The following is a 15,821-nucleotide window of genomic DNA, read 5'->3' as shown; positions in this document are numbered from 1 at the left end:
GGAATCTTTAATCACCATGAATCAGCAGGATTGAAGTGTTGTATAAAAATAGAAGCATGTGAAAATAGAGGATCATACTATCAGTAATTGACTTGCAACCTTCAAGCCTTTTCTCCAGGAACAGAATGTCTCTGATGAACAGAGCAACAGCAATCTCGAAAATTCTTCACACTTTGGGAGCTCCTACACAAGTTGGAGGTGCAGATCCAAGCGTGAGATGATATTACAACTTTCCTTTTGGAGTGTCAAGGTTCCTCCCCCACTCTGAACTCTAGGGTACAGATGTGGGGACCTGCATGAAAACCTCCTAAGCTTACTTTTACCAGCTTAGGTTAAAACTTCCCCAAGGTACAAATTAATTTTATCCTTTGTCCTTGGAATATCCACTGCCACCACCAAACTCTAACTGGGTTTACTGGGAAACGTAGTTTGGACACATCTTTCCCCCCAAAATCCTCCCAACCCTTGCACCCCACTTCCTGGGAAAGGTTTGGTAAAAATCCTCACCAATTTGCATAGGTGACCACAGACCCAAACCCTTGGATCTGAGAACAATGAAAAAGCATTCAGTTTTCTTACAAGAAGACTTCTAATAGAAATAGAAGTAAATATAAGTAAAGAAATCACCTCTGTAAAATCACGATGGTAGATATCTTACAGGGTAATTAGATTCAAAACACAGAGATCCCTCTAGGTAAAGCCTTAAGTTACAAAAAAGACACACAGACAGAAATAAGAAAAGGAGTACTTGTGGCACCTTAGAGACTAACCAATTTATTTGAGCATGAGCTTTCGTGAGCTACAGCTCACTTCAGCATCCGATGAAGTGAGCTGCAGCTCACAAAAGCTCATGCTCAGATAAATTGGTTAGTCTCTAAGGTGCCACAAGTACTCCTTTTCTTTTTGTGAATACAGACTAACACGGCTGTTACTCTGAAACCTGTCATTATGCAAGGCACTGCATTTAGCCGTATGGAGTGGAAATCTATCAACTGCATGAAAAAACTTGTACAGATACAGACAGACATCATCTTCCTTTCCAAATGCAAACAGATGGACATCGTACCAAAAGGACTGAAGGTAAAAAATCCATTACAATCTACATACCACACAGACTATGCTGACAGCTTGTGCCACACGCTCTCAAAGAAACTGCGGAATCACCTGATCAACATCCTCTACAGCAAACAGGGAAAGATTAAGAATGAGCTCTCAAAAATGGATACTCTCATAAAAAACCAACCTTCCACACAAACTTCCTCATGGCTGGATTTTACTAAAACTAGACAAGCCATTTACAACGCACACTTTGCTTCTCTACAAAAGAAAAAGGACACTAAACTTCCTAAACTACTACATGCTACAAGGGGCCACAGCAATGGTTCCCTCAACCCACCTAGCAATATTGTTAACCTATCCAACTATAATCTCAGCCCAGCAGAAGCAGCTGTTCTATCTCGGGGCCTTTCCTTCTGCCCCTCCACCCCCACGAACATGATACAGTTCTGTGGTGACCTAGAATCCTATTTTCGACGTCTCCGACTCAAGGAATATTTCCAAAATACCTCTGAACAACATACTAATCCACAGAGACCTCCCTACCAACACTACAGAAAGAGGGATCCTAGGTGGACTCCTCCTGAAGGTCGAAACAGCAGACTGGACTTCTACATAGAGTGCTTCCGCCGATGTGCACGGGCTGAAATTGTGGAAAAGCAGCATCACTTGCCCCATAACCTCAGCCGTGCAGAACACAATGCCATCCACAGCCTCAGAAACAACTCTGACATCATAATCAAAAAGGCTGACAAAGGAGGTGCTGTTGTCATCATGAATAGGTCGGAATATGAACAAGAGGCTGCTCGGCAGCTATCCAACACGAGTTTCTACAAGCCATTACCCTATGATCCCACTGAGAGTTACCAAAAGCAACTACAGCATTTGCTCAAGAAACTTCCTGAGAAAGCACAAGATCAAATCCGCACAGACACACCCCTGGAACCCCGACCTGGGATATTCTATCTACTACCCAAGATCCATAAACCTGGAAATCCTGGGCGCCCCATCATCTCAGGCATTGGCACCCTGACAGCAGGATTGTCTGGCTATGTAGACTCCCTCCTCAGGCCCTACGCTACCAGCACTCCCAGCTACCTTCGAGACACCACTGACTTCCTAAGGAAACTTCAATCCATCGGTGATCTTCCTGATAACACCATCCTGGCCACTATGGATGTAGAAGCCCTCTACACCAACATTCCACACAAAGATGGACTACAAGCCGTCAGGAACACTATCCCCGATAATGTCACGGCTAACCTGGTGGCCGAACTTTGTGACTTTGTGCTTACCCATAACTATTTCACATTTGGGGACAATGTATACCTTCAGATCAGCAGCACTGCTATGGGTACCCGCATGGCCCCACAGTATGCCAACATTTTTATGGCTGATTTAGAACAACGCTTCCTCAGCTCTCGTCCCCTAAAGCCCCTACTCTACTTGCGCTATATTGATGACATCTTCATCATCTGGACCCATGGAAAAGAAGCCCTTGAGGAATTCCACCATGATTTCAACAATTTCCATCCCACCACCAACCTCAGCCTGGTCCAGTCCACACAAGAGATCCACTTCCTGGACACTACAGTGCTAATAAACAATGGTCACATAAACACCACCCTATACCGGAAACCTACTGACCGCTATTCCTACCTGCATGCCTCCAGCTTTCACCCTGACCACACCACACGATCCATCGTCTACAACCAAGCTCTGCGATACAACCGCATTTGCTCCAACCCCTCAGACAGAGACAAACACCTACAAAATCTCTATCAAGCATTCTTACAACTACAATACCCACCTGCGGAAGTGAAGAAACAGATTGATAGAGCCAGAAGAGTTCCCAGAAGTTACCTACTACAGGACAGGCCTAACAAAGAAAATAACAGAACACCACTAGCCGTCACCTTCAGCCCCCAACTAAAACCCGTCCAACGCATTATTAAGGATCTACAACTATCCTGAAGGATGACCAAGACTCTCAAAAATCTTGGGAGACAGGCCAGTCCTTGCCTATAGACAGCCCCCCAACCTGAAGCAAATACTCACCAGCAACCACATACCACACAACACTTTTAAATAATTAGTTATTTAAAAGTGTCATCTCTCTCTCTCTTTTCACAAAATATAGATGAACATTTCCTAATGATGAAGCCTAAAAAATTCTTAGGCATTGTCTACAATAAATAAAATACACATGTATTAACTGAACAATTTTAAAAACAAAAAAGTGTTTCCCATCCATCTCAAGGCAGTTAATTCCTAAATCTGATTCGGTTAATGCTTAAATTATAAGTACTGTATCAGGTGGGCTGTTTGGCCTGCAAATTAGCTCCAGTACATACTACTTGCTACTGTAAATGAAATTTGTTGAGCACCTGATATGAAAAGCCACATTAACATGTTTTAAGGGATCTGACCCTCAAATGTTCAGTGGAGAACTGTAAAATCATATACTTTCATCCACAGAATGTCAATGAAAATAGAAACTATTAATCCCGGACCACAAGCTGAATGTACTTTACCACCATTTGATGGCTTAGTTAGAAGAATGCCACAGGTTGCTGAAATTAGGGATAGTGTGTTAACAACATGTAAATAAGGTGCAATGACCAGCAGGTTTTACAGATATTAAAATATTTTTCTTCATATATTTCCAGTAAGGAGCACCATTTATATAAAATCCTTGGGTCTGAGGCTAGTCTAAATATAATATACTTGTAGGGGAAATAACATTTGCTTCATTTAGACCTCAAGCACTGCTGATTGCAGAACAAGACTGGAATGTGCAGATAATTATCTTTGAGGCTAGTCAACTGCTATAAGTCCTTCATAATATCATCTTTAAGATCAAGCCAAGACATTCCAGTCTGAACCAAGGTTTATTTATTAAAGGATTTAGCACTTTTAGATCCCATATTGCCTGGAAGACCACCAATTTCTATTTCCAAATATCCAATTTCTCCAGTTTCTTGGTACATGCACAAGACCTTCAAAATCACTTCATGCATACACCTACTCCCACCCCTAAAATTCCTTTCCCTCTGTGAGGAGAATTCCATTGAAAACTCCTCCACAAAGTAAAATCTCCACAGAGACTTGTGGAAGATTTGACTGGTTCATAAAATCTCAATCATTTAAACACTAACAGGGGGAAAAAATCACAGGAAACAAACACAAAACATAGCTGGATGGTAGTAATTTAAAGAGACATGAACCATAGGGACTGCTTGCCTCCTTTACTGGTTCATGATAGGTAGAATTCACCCAAATACAGAAGGCCTCTGCAACCACTTAAACCTCAGCTGAAGGGGCAAATCCTACCTACCCTTCCTGAGTATGGAAGATCCCTCTTCCAGTGGAGCCAACCTGTGCAGTAACACCACAGAAGGGGAAGGGATTAGTAAAGGCTGTATAGGTGCAGCAGAATTCCTAGTGGGACATCCAAGTTTAAGATGCAGAGCTGGGCTGTAAGTGTCAAACTACACAACATTTTTATACACATTAATAGGACACAGAAGTATGGACATTTATTTCTTGGTTTGATCTCTTGCTGTTTGTCCAGATGCATCTTTGTCTTGTACTGGATATAACCTGTTAGTGATTTGGTGTTAGTTGTATTTGTTAACATGTGGACCAGTGGACTTCTTACGTGATGATCAGGTAGTAGGGATACTGTGATATCTACTGATTATTTGTTGTGCTTTATATATTAAAATGTTGCACTGGGACAGAATTGTGGATACTGAGGTACCTTATTTATCTTTGCATGTTTAACTCTTTTTAAAAAAATCTTGATTAAAAAGTAGAAACAGATACAATTGTTACCCATAATTAGAGCTCCACAGTCCTCGGATTGCAATAAATTGACATTGTGAAGAGATTATCATTTTGGAATTGGTACTACTATTTTTTTAAAGTTCACTGTACAATAACAAAGGCAATGGCTTACAATATACCATCTGTTCTGTAAATGCAAGTGATAGTGGAATATTAAAGAAGCTTTATGTACAGGCACAGAAGATAAATACATGTCTTCCTACAGAAAATAGAGCTGGTTAACAGAAAACTAAATATTCACACTATGAACCTATTTCAGAGTAATAGCCGTGTTAGTCTGTATTCGCAAAAAGAAAAAGAAATAGAGACTTGGAGTGGCTAAGTCATTATGCAAGGTAGCCTGTTTCCTCTTGTTTTTTCCTCCCCCCCTCCCCCCCAGATGTTCTGGTTTAACTTGGATTTTAACTTGACGAGTGGTCAGTTTGGATGAGCTATTACCAGCAGGAGAGTGAGTTTGTGTGTGTATGGGGGTGGGGGGGATGTGAGAAAACCTGGATTTGTGCAGGAAATAGCCCAACTTGATTGTCATGCACATTGTGTAAAGAGTTGTCACTTTGGATGGGCTATCACCAGCAGGAGAGTGAATTTGTGTGGGGGGGTGGAGGGTGAGAAAACCTGGATTTGTGCTGGAAATGGCCCACCTGATGATCACTTTAGATAAGCTATTACCAGCAGGACAGTGGGGTGGGAATAGATATTGTTTCATATTCTCTGTGTATATATAAAGCCTGCTGCAGTTTCCACGATATGCATCTGAGGAAGTGAGCTGTAGCTCACGAAAGCTTATGCTCTAATAAATTGGTTAGTCTCTAAGGTGCCACAAGTACTCCTTTACTATGAACCTAGTTATCCAAACTTCCTCACTGTATCTAATGAACTGGTAACCTGTCTTCCTGTCTCACAATGACTCTTAATTATACAAACTCCCAATTATCCAGAAAAATTTAGACAATCTGTTTGAATAACTGGCATCCTACTGTGCTGCATTAAAAATATGTATAGTGTGACCGAAGCTATATCTTAACATTAATGTAATATTATGCGATACTCCACCCTCAGGGAGGAATGAGATAAGCCACTTCAAAAGAGTAACTCTTGTTTGTATAAACCCACCCACAGTGATACATGTCAATATTTAATTAGTTTATTATTTGGTATGGTTATAATGGTGCAAAGGTATTTCACAAAAGTATATGATCTTAAATTACCCCTGACTACAGGAAAAAGAAAATAAAAAAGACCAGTATCTACTTCTCCAGGATATGTCTTTATCAGAGTTGTCACATTCATTTCTCTCCTTTACTTTAGTTAGTAGACAAGCTGCCAACAAGAGACCCAGGAAGATATAAGATTTCCAAGTGTGAATCCTGGTAAGTTTTCCTGCATATAGGAAAGAAGATTCAGCCCTTTATTCCACAAAGGTTTTTGGAGGGCAACAAAATCAGTTAAGCTAGGTCAGGAAAGAAAAGCAGTTTATACCCTTTGAACTCGTGGGACACATTCTGCTATCATTTATCTTTTTTGACTTCGGCAGGGTTGAACCAGTGAAACTGAAAGCAGAATTTGGCTTGCTATCATTAATTTTCCAATCTGCATGTAAAATTCACTTACGAAACAAAAATAGTGATCATGCTAATCTTTCTTAACACAGACCTGAAGAAAAATATCACAGGTGGGCCCATGCAAACTATAACAACTAGAATTTGAAAATTGTGAGGAAACAAAGCAAAGAGAAGAATACTGCTGTTCTTATCATAGAGAACTAAACATGCCTCTCCAGGAGAAAGATATGTAAAGCATTCAGTTTCTTAGTGATGTTTGGTTTTATGTGTATAAATTATGTGCACAAATACTCAATGCTGGTATAACCAGAACCACAGATATCATGCAACCAAAAGGGGGTGGAGGGGAGAACCAGGAAGTATAGGAAATTCATAGATACATAGAATATCAGAGTTGGAAGGGACCTCAGGAGATCATCTAGTCCAACCCCCTGCTCAAAGCAGGACCAATCCCCAATTTTGCCCCAGAACCCCCTAAATGGCTCCCTCAAGGATTGAACTCACAACTCTGGGTTTAGTAGGCCAATGCTCAAACCACTGAGCGATCCCTCCCCCCAATGTGGATATATGATACATTAGGCAGATAAATAAAACTAGAAAATTTATTTGAAACACTCAGTTGTGCACATTTTTACAAAAGCAAAAACAAAAACAAATGATGTTGACTCAAGCATGAAAACTGTCAGGAATCTGCCATTAGGTCTCCTATAGTTTACTCTATTTTTCTCCTCCAGACGTTGCCAGTGGGAGGTTTTATAGGATAATGATATACTGAGAAACTTATGACAAGCATGTCCAAACAATGTAAAACATATTTTTCACAACACGGTAAACTCTGATAACTTTAAAGCCATGGAGCCAAGGGTAGTTTGACGAATAATTATAACAGAATTGTTAACCTGAAAAACCTGTTTAAGGTATTTAAGTATTCTTGATTTTTTTCCAGAAAATACTTTTACTGCAGAAAGTAACTTTTATAAAACAGAGTAGAATGAACTATTAAAAATGATTGGTCGTAAAAGTATTTAAAAGAAATGTGTTTTATAGCTTGATGAGAGAAAGAATAATAGACAAATACCATAACTAGCATCAATTAGTAGCTTTTCTATCATGTTCAGCAGAAAAAACAAGGATTGAGTGGGCATGGAGCTTGCTCTACCCTCTCACTCAGAGAAGTTTTCCCTTCTAAGTCACACTTAATGTACACTGTGGTGAAATAAGAGAGTGTACTTCTAAGGCTGCTGCTGCTCATGCTAAATTTATAGTATAGATGGAGATCTCGTCAGTCTTCAATTCTATCAATCCAGCATCTTTTTCTTTACAAACACCACATTTACTTGAGAAATAAAAAATCTTGAAAAGCCCATTTTAAATATTAAAATAACCTAGTACATGCTTTAAAAAATAAAAGACCAATACAGCAGAGCAGAAAAAAAAGTATTGTAAGTGTAAAAAGTATTGTAAGTGTAAAAAGTTGGGCTTTTTTATAGTTTATTGAAAACACAAAATATTTCTAAGAATTTTCAGCCTCTCATAATTCAAATCCTGGCCCAATGAGCCCCTTCACCCTGGAGCCAGCCAGAGCTACACAGAATAGGAGGGTTTTGTAGACTCAAATGCCGAAACAAATCCTAAGATTCCTCTATTTTGGTGTGAAATACTTCTGAGGCTAACCAATTCTTTCACAAGGCCAGGGCAGAGTCTAAGTTTTAGCCACTACCTAAGTACTGGAAGTTGATGTGAAGAGAATACTGAGCATGTACATTGTCTCCCAGAAATTCACTTGTAGAGGTGAGGAGGTTCCTCCCTGCCTGATGTGCCAGAGAGACAGATAAATAGGCCACAGGGACCAAGACATGGATTTCCAAGCAGAGATATGTAATTAAGCTGTCAGCATGCAGCAAAATCCAAGAAACTGGCCTTCATGGTGGGAGAGGACATGGTCTTCCCTCTTAGCAACCTTACATTGGCTGCCCAGCTACTACTTTTCTTTCTTTAAATTTGGAAACCCATCCATGTCTTTTGATGCCTATCCAGTAGGACCCTCACCAGGAGAGGGGTGACATGGGTATGTGTTCAGATGGCCACAGAGAGGAAAAATCTCATCTGCAGAGCTTTACCCACTCCCAGACAGCTGCCTGGGTTACAATCACACAACCATGTCAACCACTCTTCCTCATGATGCTCATCTGTCCTCAGGAATTGGTAGGCAGTTGGGGAGCCAGGTTTTGCAGCAGGCTAACATACTGAGCAAGCTGCTTTTAAAGTAACGTCAGGATTTGGCCCTAGATGAGTAAATTAAGTATATTTTTAAGCTACTGTTTTCAGATACAGCAGTGAGAGCATAACACAAATTCCTAATGCATCATTCATATTTTAATCTGTAAATTCTCTAAAGTCTGTTGTTACTGAAGTCCTACCTTAAATACATATTGACTAATCTATGGTTTCATACATCAAGTGGACTATTTTTCACATACAGACTTAAATCTGGCTTTAAAATTGTAGGATGAATTGTAAAAACAGCTTAAAGTTATGATTGGCTGATAAAGTGAAACTGTACTCCAGTTCACTTGGATTACTGTACAGCTGCAAGATATAAATTCTGTGTGAGAAACAGTACATTTTTTAATGCTCTTTGAATTATCATGTTTTTGTTAAATGAAAGACAACTGGTTTCATATGCAGGTAAAGAAATATTGGCATAGGGAGTGTTATTTGATTTTAACTGAGTCATGTTGCCAGAATGCATGAAACAGCTGCTTAAGTTGAGTATCTGCCTGAGGCTACAACTAACTTTCCCTCATCCCCATACCACCTGACTGCTCTAAAGTTACTGGATATTAGTAGGTATCAAACCCCAGTGGGATCTTTAACTACCATGATGATGAAGTGCATTCCACACTACCCTAAACAACATCTTGACACTTCCCATAGACATGCATTTTACAGTATGGGATAGGACATTATTTCCCACCCATCCCCTCTTTTTTTTTTTTTTTTTTTTTTTTTTGCTTGTTTACTTGTTTTTAAGGAATTTCACAAATAAAGAATATCACAGACATACAAAATGGCAAGGCTTAATTGAAGGTGTGTGACACTGAACTTTATTTATTTCACTCTCTTCAATACATCTATTCCATTTCATCTATGTGCTTTTATTATATTTAGTGACAAAATATGCAACAAAATGTCCAGACAAAACCACCCAGACTAGAAAAATACTTGCCCCAAATATTTTCAGTAACAATAAACTTCTCCTTCTAATAATGCCAAATTTCTCAACTCACTCCCATGAGAAAAGGTGAGATTTGCACTATGTCGCAATGATTAACAAATTCAGACTTTTTTCAAACCAGAAGGGGGAAAAGGTTCATAGGTTTAACATATTTAAAACATTAAATTGATTAGAAGCTAGCTAACTGCTAGGTTTCAAAATGTAATTGTAAACAGGGAATCATCCTCAAGCAGGTGTGTTTCTAGTGGGGTCCCAGTGGGATCTGTTCTTGGCCTTATGCTATTTAATATTTTTATCAATGGTCTGGAAGAAAAAAGCAGATCACTGATAAAGTTTGCAGATGACACAAAAATTAGAGGAGTGGTAAATAGTGAAGATGATAAGCACTCATACAGAGTTATGTGGATTGCTTGGTAAACTGGGCACAATTATGCGTGCATAATTAATAACGTGCATTTTAATACAGCTAAATGTAAAGGATACCACCTAGGAACAAAGAACACAGTTTATCATTAGAGGATGGGAGACAATCCTGGGAAGCAGTGACTCTGAAAAAGATGTGCAGTTCTTGGTACATAATCATCTGAACAGAAGAACTAATGCAATCCTGGGATGCATAAGCAGGGGACTCTCATGTAGGAGTAGAGAGGTTATTTTACCGTTCTATTTGGCATTGGAAGTAGAGAGGTTATTTTACCATTCTATTTGGCACTGCTGGAACACTGTGTTCTGTTAACAGTGAGAGTAACTAACGACTGGAACAATTTACCAAGAGTCGTGGTGGATTTTCCATCTCAGACAATTTTTAAATCAAGAGTGTAAGTTTTTCTAAAAAATTTGTTCTAGGAATTATTTTGGGGAAGTTCTATGGCCTGTGTTATACAGGACGTCAGATTCAAATATCACAATGACCTTCTCTGGCCCCAGAATTTAGGAATCATTCCTCATGGAAAATGCCCCGCCAACAACTCACTCTCTTTATAGCAGGGGACTAATCGCCTAAGCACCCTCACTGAGTACAGCTACAATATATAGTGTCTCTCACATCCCAGATCACAAACCACTTAGAGCTACAGAGCTCAAAACCAACACCCAAAACTCTACTCAGATGCCACTGTAATTTATGCAGTCTGGTATAGTGTGCTCTCTGTGTAAAACATTACATAATAAGCAGGCAGGCATATTCTGCAGTAACTTCAGGTTCAGAATGTTAGCCACAAATAGGATCATTTAGAACTCACTAATGAGGCCTACTATCAGGTGATGAAGTCTTGGGCAACTGTGACAAGGTCCAGATCTGGGAAGAAAGTCATAATCATTTTGTCACATACTGATGAAATCACACCTGGCCAGAACTGCTACAGTACATGATCAGCAAAGGGTTTATAAGAGTAGAAGCAAAAGTTTACATGTCATTCTTCTGCCTCTACACTTCTGCATACAGTAAGGAAAAGTACATTACATCCAACGGTTTATCATAGCAACTGGAAAAAGCATAGCAAAGATGCTAGACTGCTGCATGAAAATAAAATAAGTACTTAGGAAAGAACAAAATATACCAGACATTGGAAAGGCTCACAATGGTTATGGAGGGCAAAATGTTTAGCACTGAAAAACGAGATGCCCCAACCTGACAGAAACCAGAAGCTTGTGAACTGCCCACTAAACTCAAAGAGAAGGTCACGTATTTCCTACTCCCACGCTTTGGGAATCCTTCACTGTTCAATAGACAGCTTTGCAAACATCTCAAGTTGTTCATAGGGATGTACTTTAGTTGCTTAAGTACAGCTGTATGTATGGCTAGATAAGAGGAACAGATAGAAAGACTTAGGCTCCTGATGTAATAAGGCAGCAGTTCTCAACTAGGGGTTCAGGACCCCTGGGGGGCTGTGAACAGGTTCCAAGGGGGTCGCCAAGCAAGGCCAGCATTAGACTCACTGGGGCCCAGGGCAGAAAGCTGAAGCCCCACCTCACAGGCTGAAGCCTGGGGCCCTGAGCCCCACCACCCAGGGCTGAAGCTGAAAACTGAGCAACTTAGCTTTGTGGGGGCCACCTGCAGAGTGGGACCCTGGGCAATTGCCCTGCTTGCTACTCCCTAACGCCAGCCCTGGCTTTTATATGCAGGAAAACAGTTGTGGCGGCACAGGTGGGCTGTGGAATTTTTATTGCATGTTGGGGAGGCCTCAGAAAGAAAAAGGTTAAGAACCCCTGCAGTAAGGCACCCCATAGTACAGTCTTGTGTAAATCACAGCATGCAGCACTGCAACACAGCATTCTTGCCATGACAAAACTGCATGTTAAAATGCATACACATTGTGTCATTACCTATATAGTAACTGTGGATAATTAAAGAAACTGTAAGTGTCATAGCCACATTAACACTGCAGCAAACCCATAGGTCTTAAAATACCACCTTACAATTCACATGGCCCATGAAACCTGACACACTGTAGCTGCCCTTTTGGATTATTTCCTGAGACAACGATAGTCCCAATGGGTTGGATTAGGGGCCTTGATTTCTGAAGCTTATTCTGGGTTTTTACAAGCCAGTAGTGACTTACACACTGAAGTTGTTTACATGTTCAGTATGTGCTGTTGTAGAATGGTGGAAAAGTCAAAGAAATCCCTATGACTCAGTGGAATTATTCTCCAGGTACAGCAGGTTAAGACTTTTGTTTAGATTTAAAAGTAAAAACATCTCTATAGAATAGATTTATTTCACAGCCTCTTGAAGGAACCCAAACATAATATTTCTAGCTTTTTTCCCCCAGTTCCAGAGATTGCAAAACCTTCCCTTATGTATTTCTTTAGCGTTGAAGTAACTATAGAATTGGTTGATGGCTGGTATGCCAAAGTATATAATTCAAGATCTTACTACTAGTCTATAAAGCCCTTTAAAACCAAGGACCTAAATAACTGAACAACCACCCCTGGCACTATGTCCCTGCCCAGCAGTTAGAGTAGGCCAGGCTTCATCTGTATAGTAATTGCTAGTCTGTAACTGTGCTCAGAGATTGCCCACAAACAATTCTAAAAATCAGGGCCCAAATGTTAAAAATGAATGCCCTCAGTTCTGTGTTAAAACATTTTTCAACTACCGTGTGACACTACAATTTGAGACACTAGAAATTCTTGTGCTGTGTATTTTACCCCATTACCACCCAGTAGTCTCATTCATTACCAGTCCTGATTCTTCTTATCGGCTCTTGCTTTTGTCTGACAATTACACTGTTTTTTCCCCCACTGTCAATTAACTTTGTGACATATTAACAGGAGAAACCTTTCACCCACACATGCAGCTTCACAAGAGCTTAACTGTAGGGTCTGTACTCTACTGCTCCTTCCAGGAAAGGATGCTGGAAAGGAGACCGGGTAAGTGATCCATGCCCACCTATTCAGCAGCCTGAATGGACATAACAGGGAGAACAATTTGCTCTGTCCTATTGATGGAGACTGTGCAGTCTCCATGTAAATGGAAAAGCCTGGGAGATTGTGGCTGGGTGAGCTCCCTGGTGTTCCTTTGTGGGGCACCATGACCCCCCACACACACCATCATGCAGCGCTGTGGCAGAGATATCACAATTTAGCCTTTTGCCCTGACACCCTGTGATATATTTTTAGGTAAAAGATACACAAACATCATTTCTGACACCACTGAAATGCAGTCACTTCTGGGGTGAATGCAAAGCACTAACATCACCTACTAATACGGCAAAGCTTTTTAGGCTAAGAAGCAAAAACTTACATGGTATCAAATTAAAACTAAAGAGGGAATTTAGGAAGGTAGTATGGACAATAATTACTGGAGTTTTATTTGATCAGTACACCAAGATTAGCATTCCTACCCTTCAGTAAAGTGGCAAGGGATCCTAAATGATGACATGTAGTCTTCATGCCACATCTCAAAGACGGCCCACTCAGCAACTTAGCGCCACTAAAAAAAGATCTGGGACGCTACCTGAATACTGACTTGGAGGGAAATTATCAGTGACTCAAAATCAGCACTACCTTCTTCAGCTCACCTAGATATCGTGTGCAGATCTACATCAAAGTACTCACCCTGCTTAGTTTATGAAATGTAATAGGGAAACAGCACAGGAAAATGCAATCAAGAGAAGAAAAGAGCTGGAGGCATATAAACAACAATTCTACTAGAAATGTTAAAAAAATTACTTGCATGCTCTACTGCATTCATAGTGCCAAATACGGTACGTATCAACACATAATGAAAATAATAATAATTTTTTACCAAAACATATACTGAGTCCAAGAGGAAGCATTGTCTGCAGTCACACACCAATTGATTTCCAACAAAAAAATACTGCACCTCATATTTGTAAATGTTTTTAATTCTAGCTCAGTCTTATTCTTAAGAGTCTGAAGTTTAAACTAAGATTTTTAAAAATAACAGGTAGTAACCTAAAGCAAGAACAACAATTAAAAGAACATTTCAGGGGTGTCAATCCTGATACAAAACTATAAAAGGATGTAAGATAAGGCTAATATTCTGTCTTTATGTTAAGGAACTGTATGTGACAGGATTCACAAGGTTGCATTCCTTATTTAGAATACTCTATTATTCTACACTAAAACAATGGTCCAAAATATCGAAGTAACATGTTTGTCGTATTACTACTGTAGGATACTGGAATGGTTCTTTTAAGCAATGGGTAAGCATTTGTAAGGTATATGCTGAAAAACTAAGGCACAAAAGGGAGAGTTAAGAGCAAATAATAGTGAACATTGCTTGCTTTTTTCAGTTTCAACCACAGCTTTAGCATTACTGAAACATCAGTGTTTTGCACACTCAGATTGGACACAAAGGTATTTAAGTCCTGGCACTTAGAAACAAGAAGTCCAATTTTCAAAGGTGCTGAGTACTTACAGCTCCCATTGGCTTCAGAAGGATTCAGCACATCTGAAATTACTTTTCATGGAAGTAGGTTTCCTTTTTGCATACAGACATGCATCTGTTGTTCCTAAAGTCACTTTTCATACTGTATAGATTTCCTCCTTTCTGTAAATCTATATTAAATCCTTTCTTCATGTTTTGCTAGACAAACTACCCTTGAGAGTTGTCCTCATTCTAAATTCTTTCATTGTCAGTCATAAAATAATTCAGTATTTCAAAGTGAGCATAGAGGAGGCAGCAGGAGGCAGTCATTGCTACAAGAGACATAAGATTTTCATATAAAACACCTGTAAGGCTGGGAGGGACAGCACAGTCAATCAGAAGAACTGGAGATAAGCACCTTCTAAGTAGGGTTGCACTATTAAAAAAAAATTCATGAAAAGGTACTCAAAATAAAGTTGCAAAAAGAAAAGGAGTACTTGTGGCACCTTAGAGACTAACCAATTTATTTGAGCATGAGCTTTCGTGAGCTACAGCTCACTTCATTGGAAGCTCATGCTCAAATAAATTGGTTAGTCTCTAAGGTGCCACAAGTACTCCTTTTCTTTTTGCGAATACAGACTAACACGGCTGTTACTCTGAAACCTGAAAATAAAGTTGGGAAATCATCAGTGAAGACTGCTTGGAAAATTACTTTTGTTACTGGGCATGCAACAATTCCCATGCTGGAGTCCTACTTTATTAAATCCAAATTAAACTTGAAATAAAGTCTTTCCCTTTGGATTTAGGGGTCACACAGCCCTCCTGCTTGGGGCCTGTGTTTCTCTGGGAGCTCCTCTCCATTAGGAAAACTCCTCACTCTGCAAGTACCTTCCTGCCACTGAGCCCCAATGGACTTTTATCAGGCTCAGGTGTTCTTTATTCAAGCATGAGATAGGCATGTTCTATGTTAATTAGCTTGTCACAGGTGGCCCTGGACTCCGTTAAAGGAGCCCAGCAACCCTGTGACACCTTTCCACTTAACTTCTAGTTGATAAATACATTAAAATATTACAAAATTAACTTTTCAAAATGAATCTTAACTTCAGTCCATCTGTGCTGTAATATTTGGCTAAGGTTGCATGTTAAATTTTCACCACTCTAATTCAAAAATTGCTTGGCTGATCCGCTTCAGACCTTAAACAGTCTGACAGCATGAGCTTAACCAGGAGAATTTTTAGGCCAAAAGGAGGCTTAATGTATAATTACTTTTGCAACCTTAAAA

At 39.8% G+C, this 15,821-nt stretch overlaps 1 protein-coding gene across 10 annotated transcripts in view; it reads right to left on the bottom strand.

The window, feature by feature from the left end:
• The window catches only part of ERC2 (ELKS/RAB6-interacting/CAST family member 2), an 830,030-nt gene that overhangs the window by 361,285 nt on the left and 452,924 nt on the right, over positions 1-15,821 (bottom strand). The gene's annotated exons all lie outside the window — the stretch shown is intronic.

Source organism: Lepidochelys kempii, chromosome 7 (genome assembly GCF_965140265.1).
Source record: "Lepidochelys kempii isolate rLepKem1 chromosome 7, rLepKem1.hap2, whole genome shotgun sequence".
Classification (NCBI taxonomy): domain Eukaryota; kingdom Metazoa; phylum Chordata; order Testudines; family Cheloniidae; genus Lepidochelys; species Lepidochelys kempii.
Note: the sequence above shows the minus strand (reverse complement) of the source record. Positions and strands in the feature narration are given on the sequence as shown.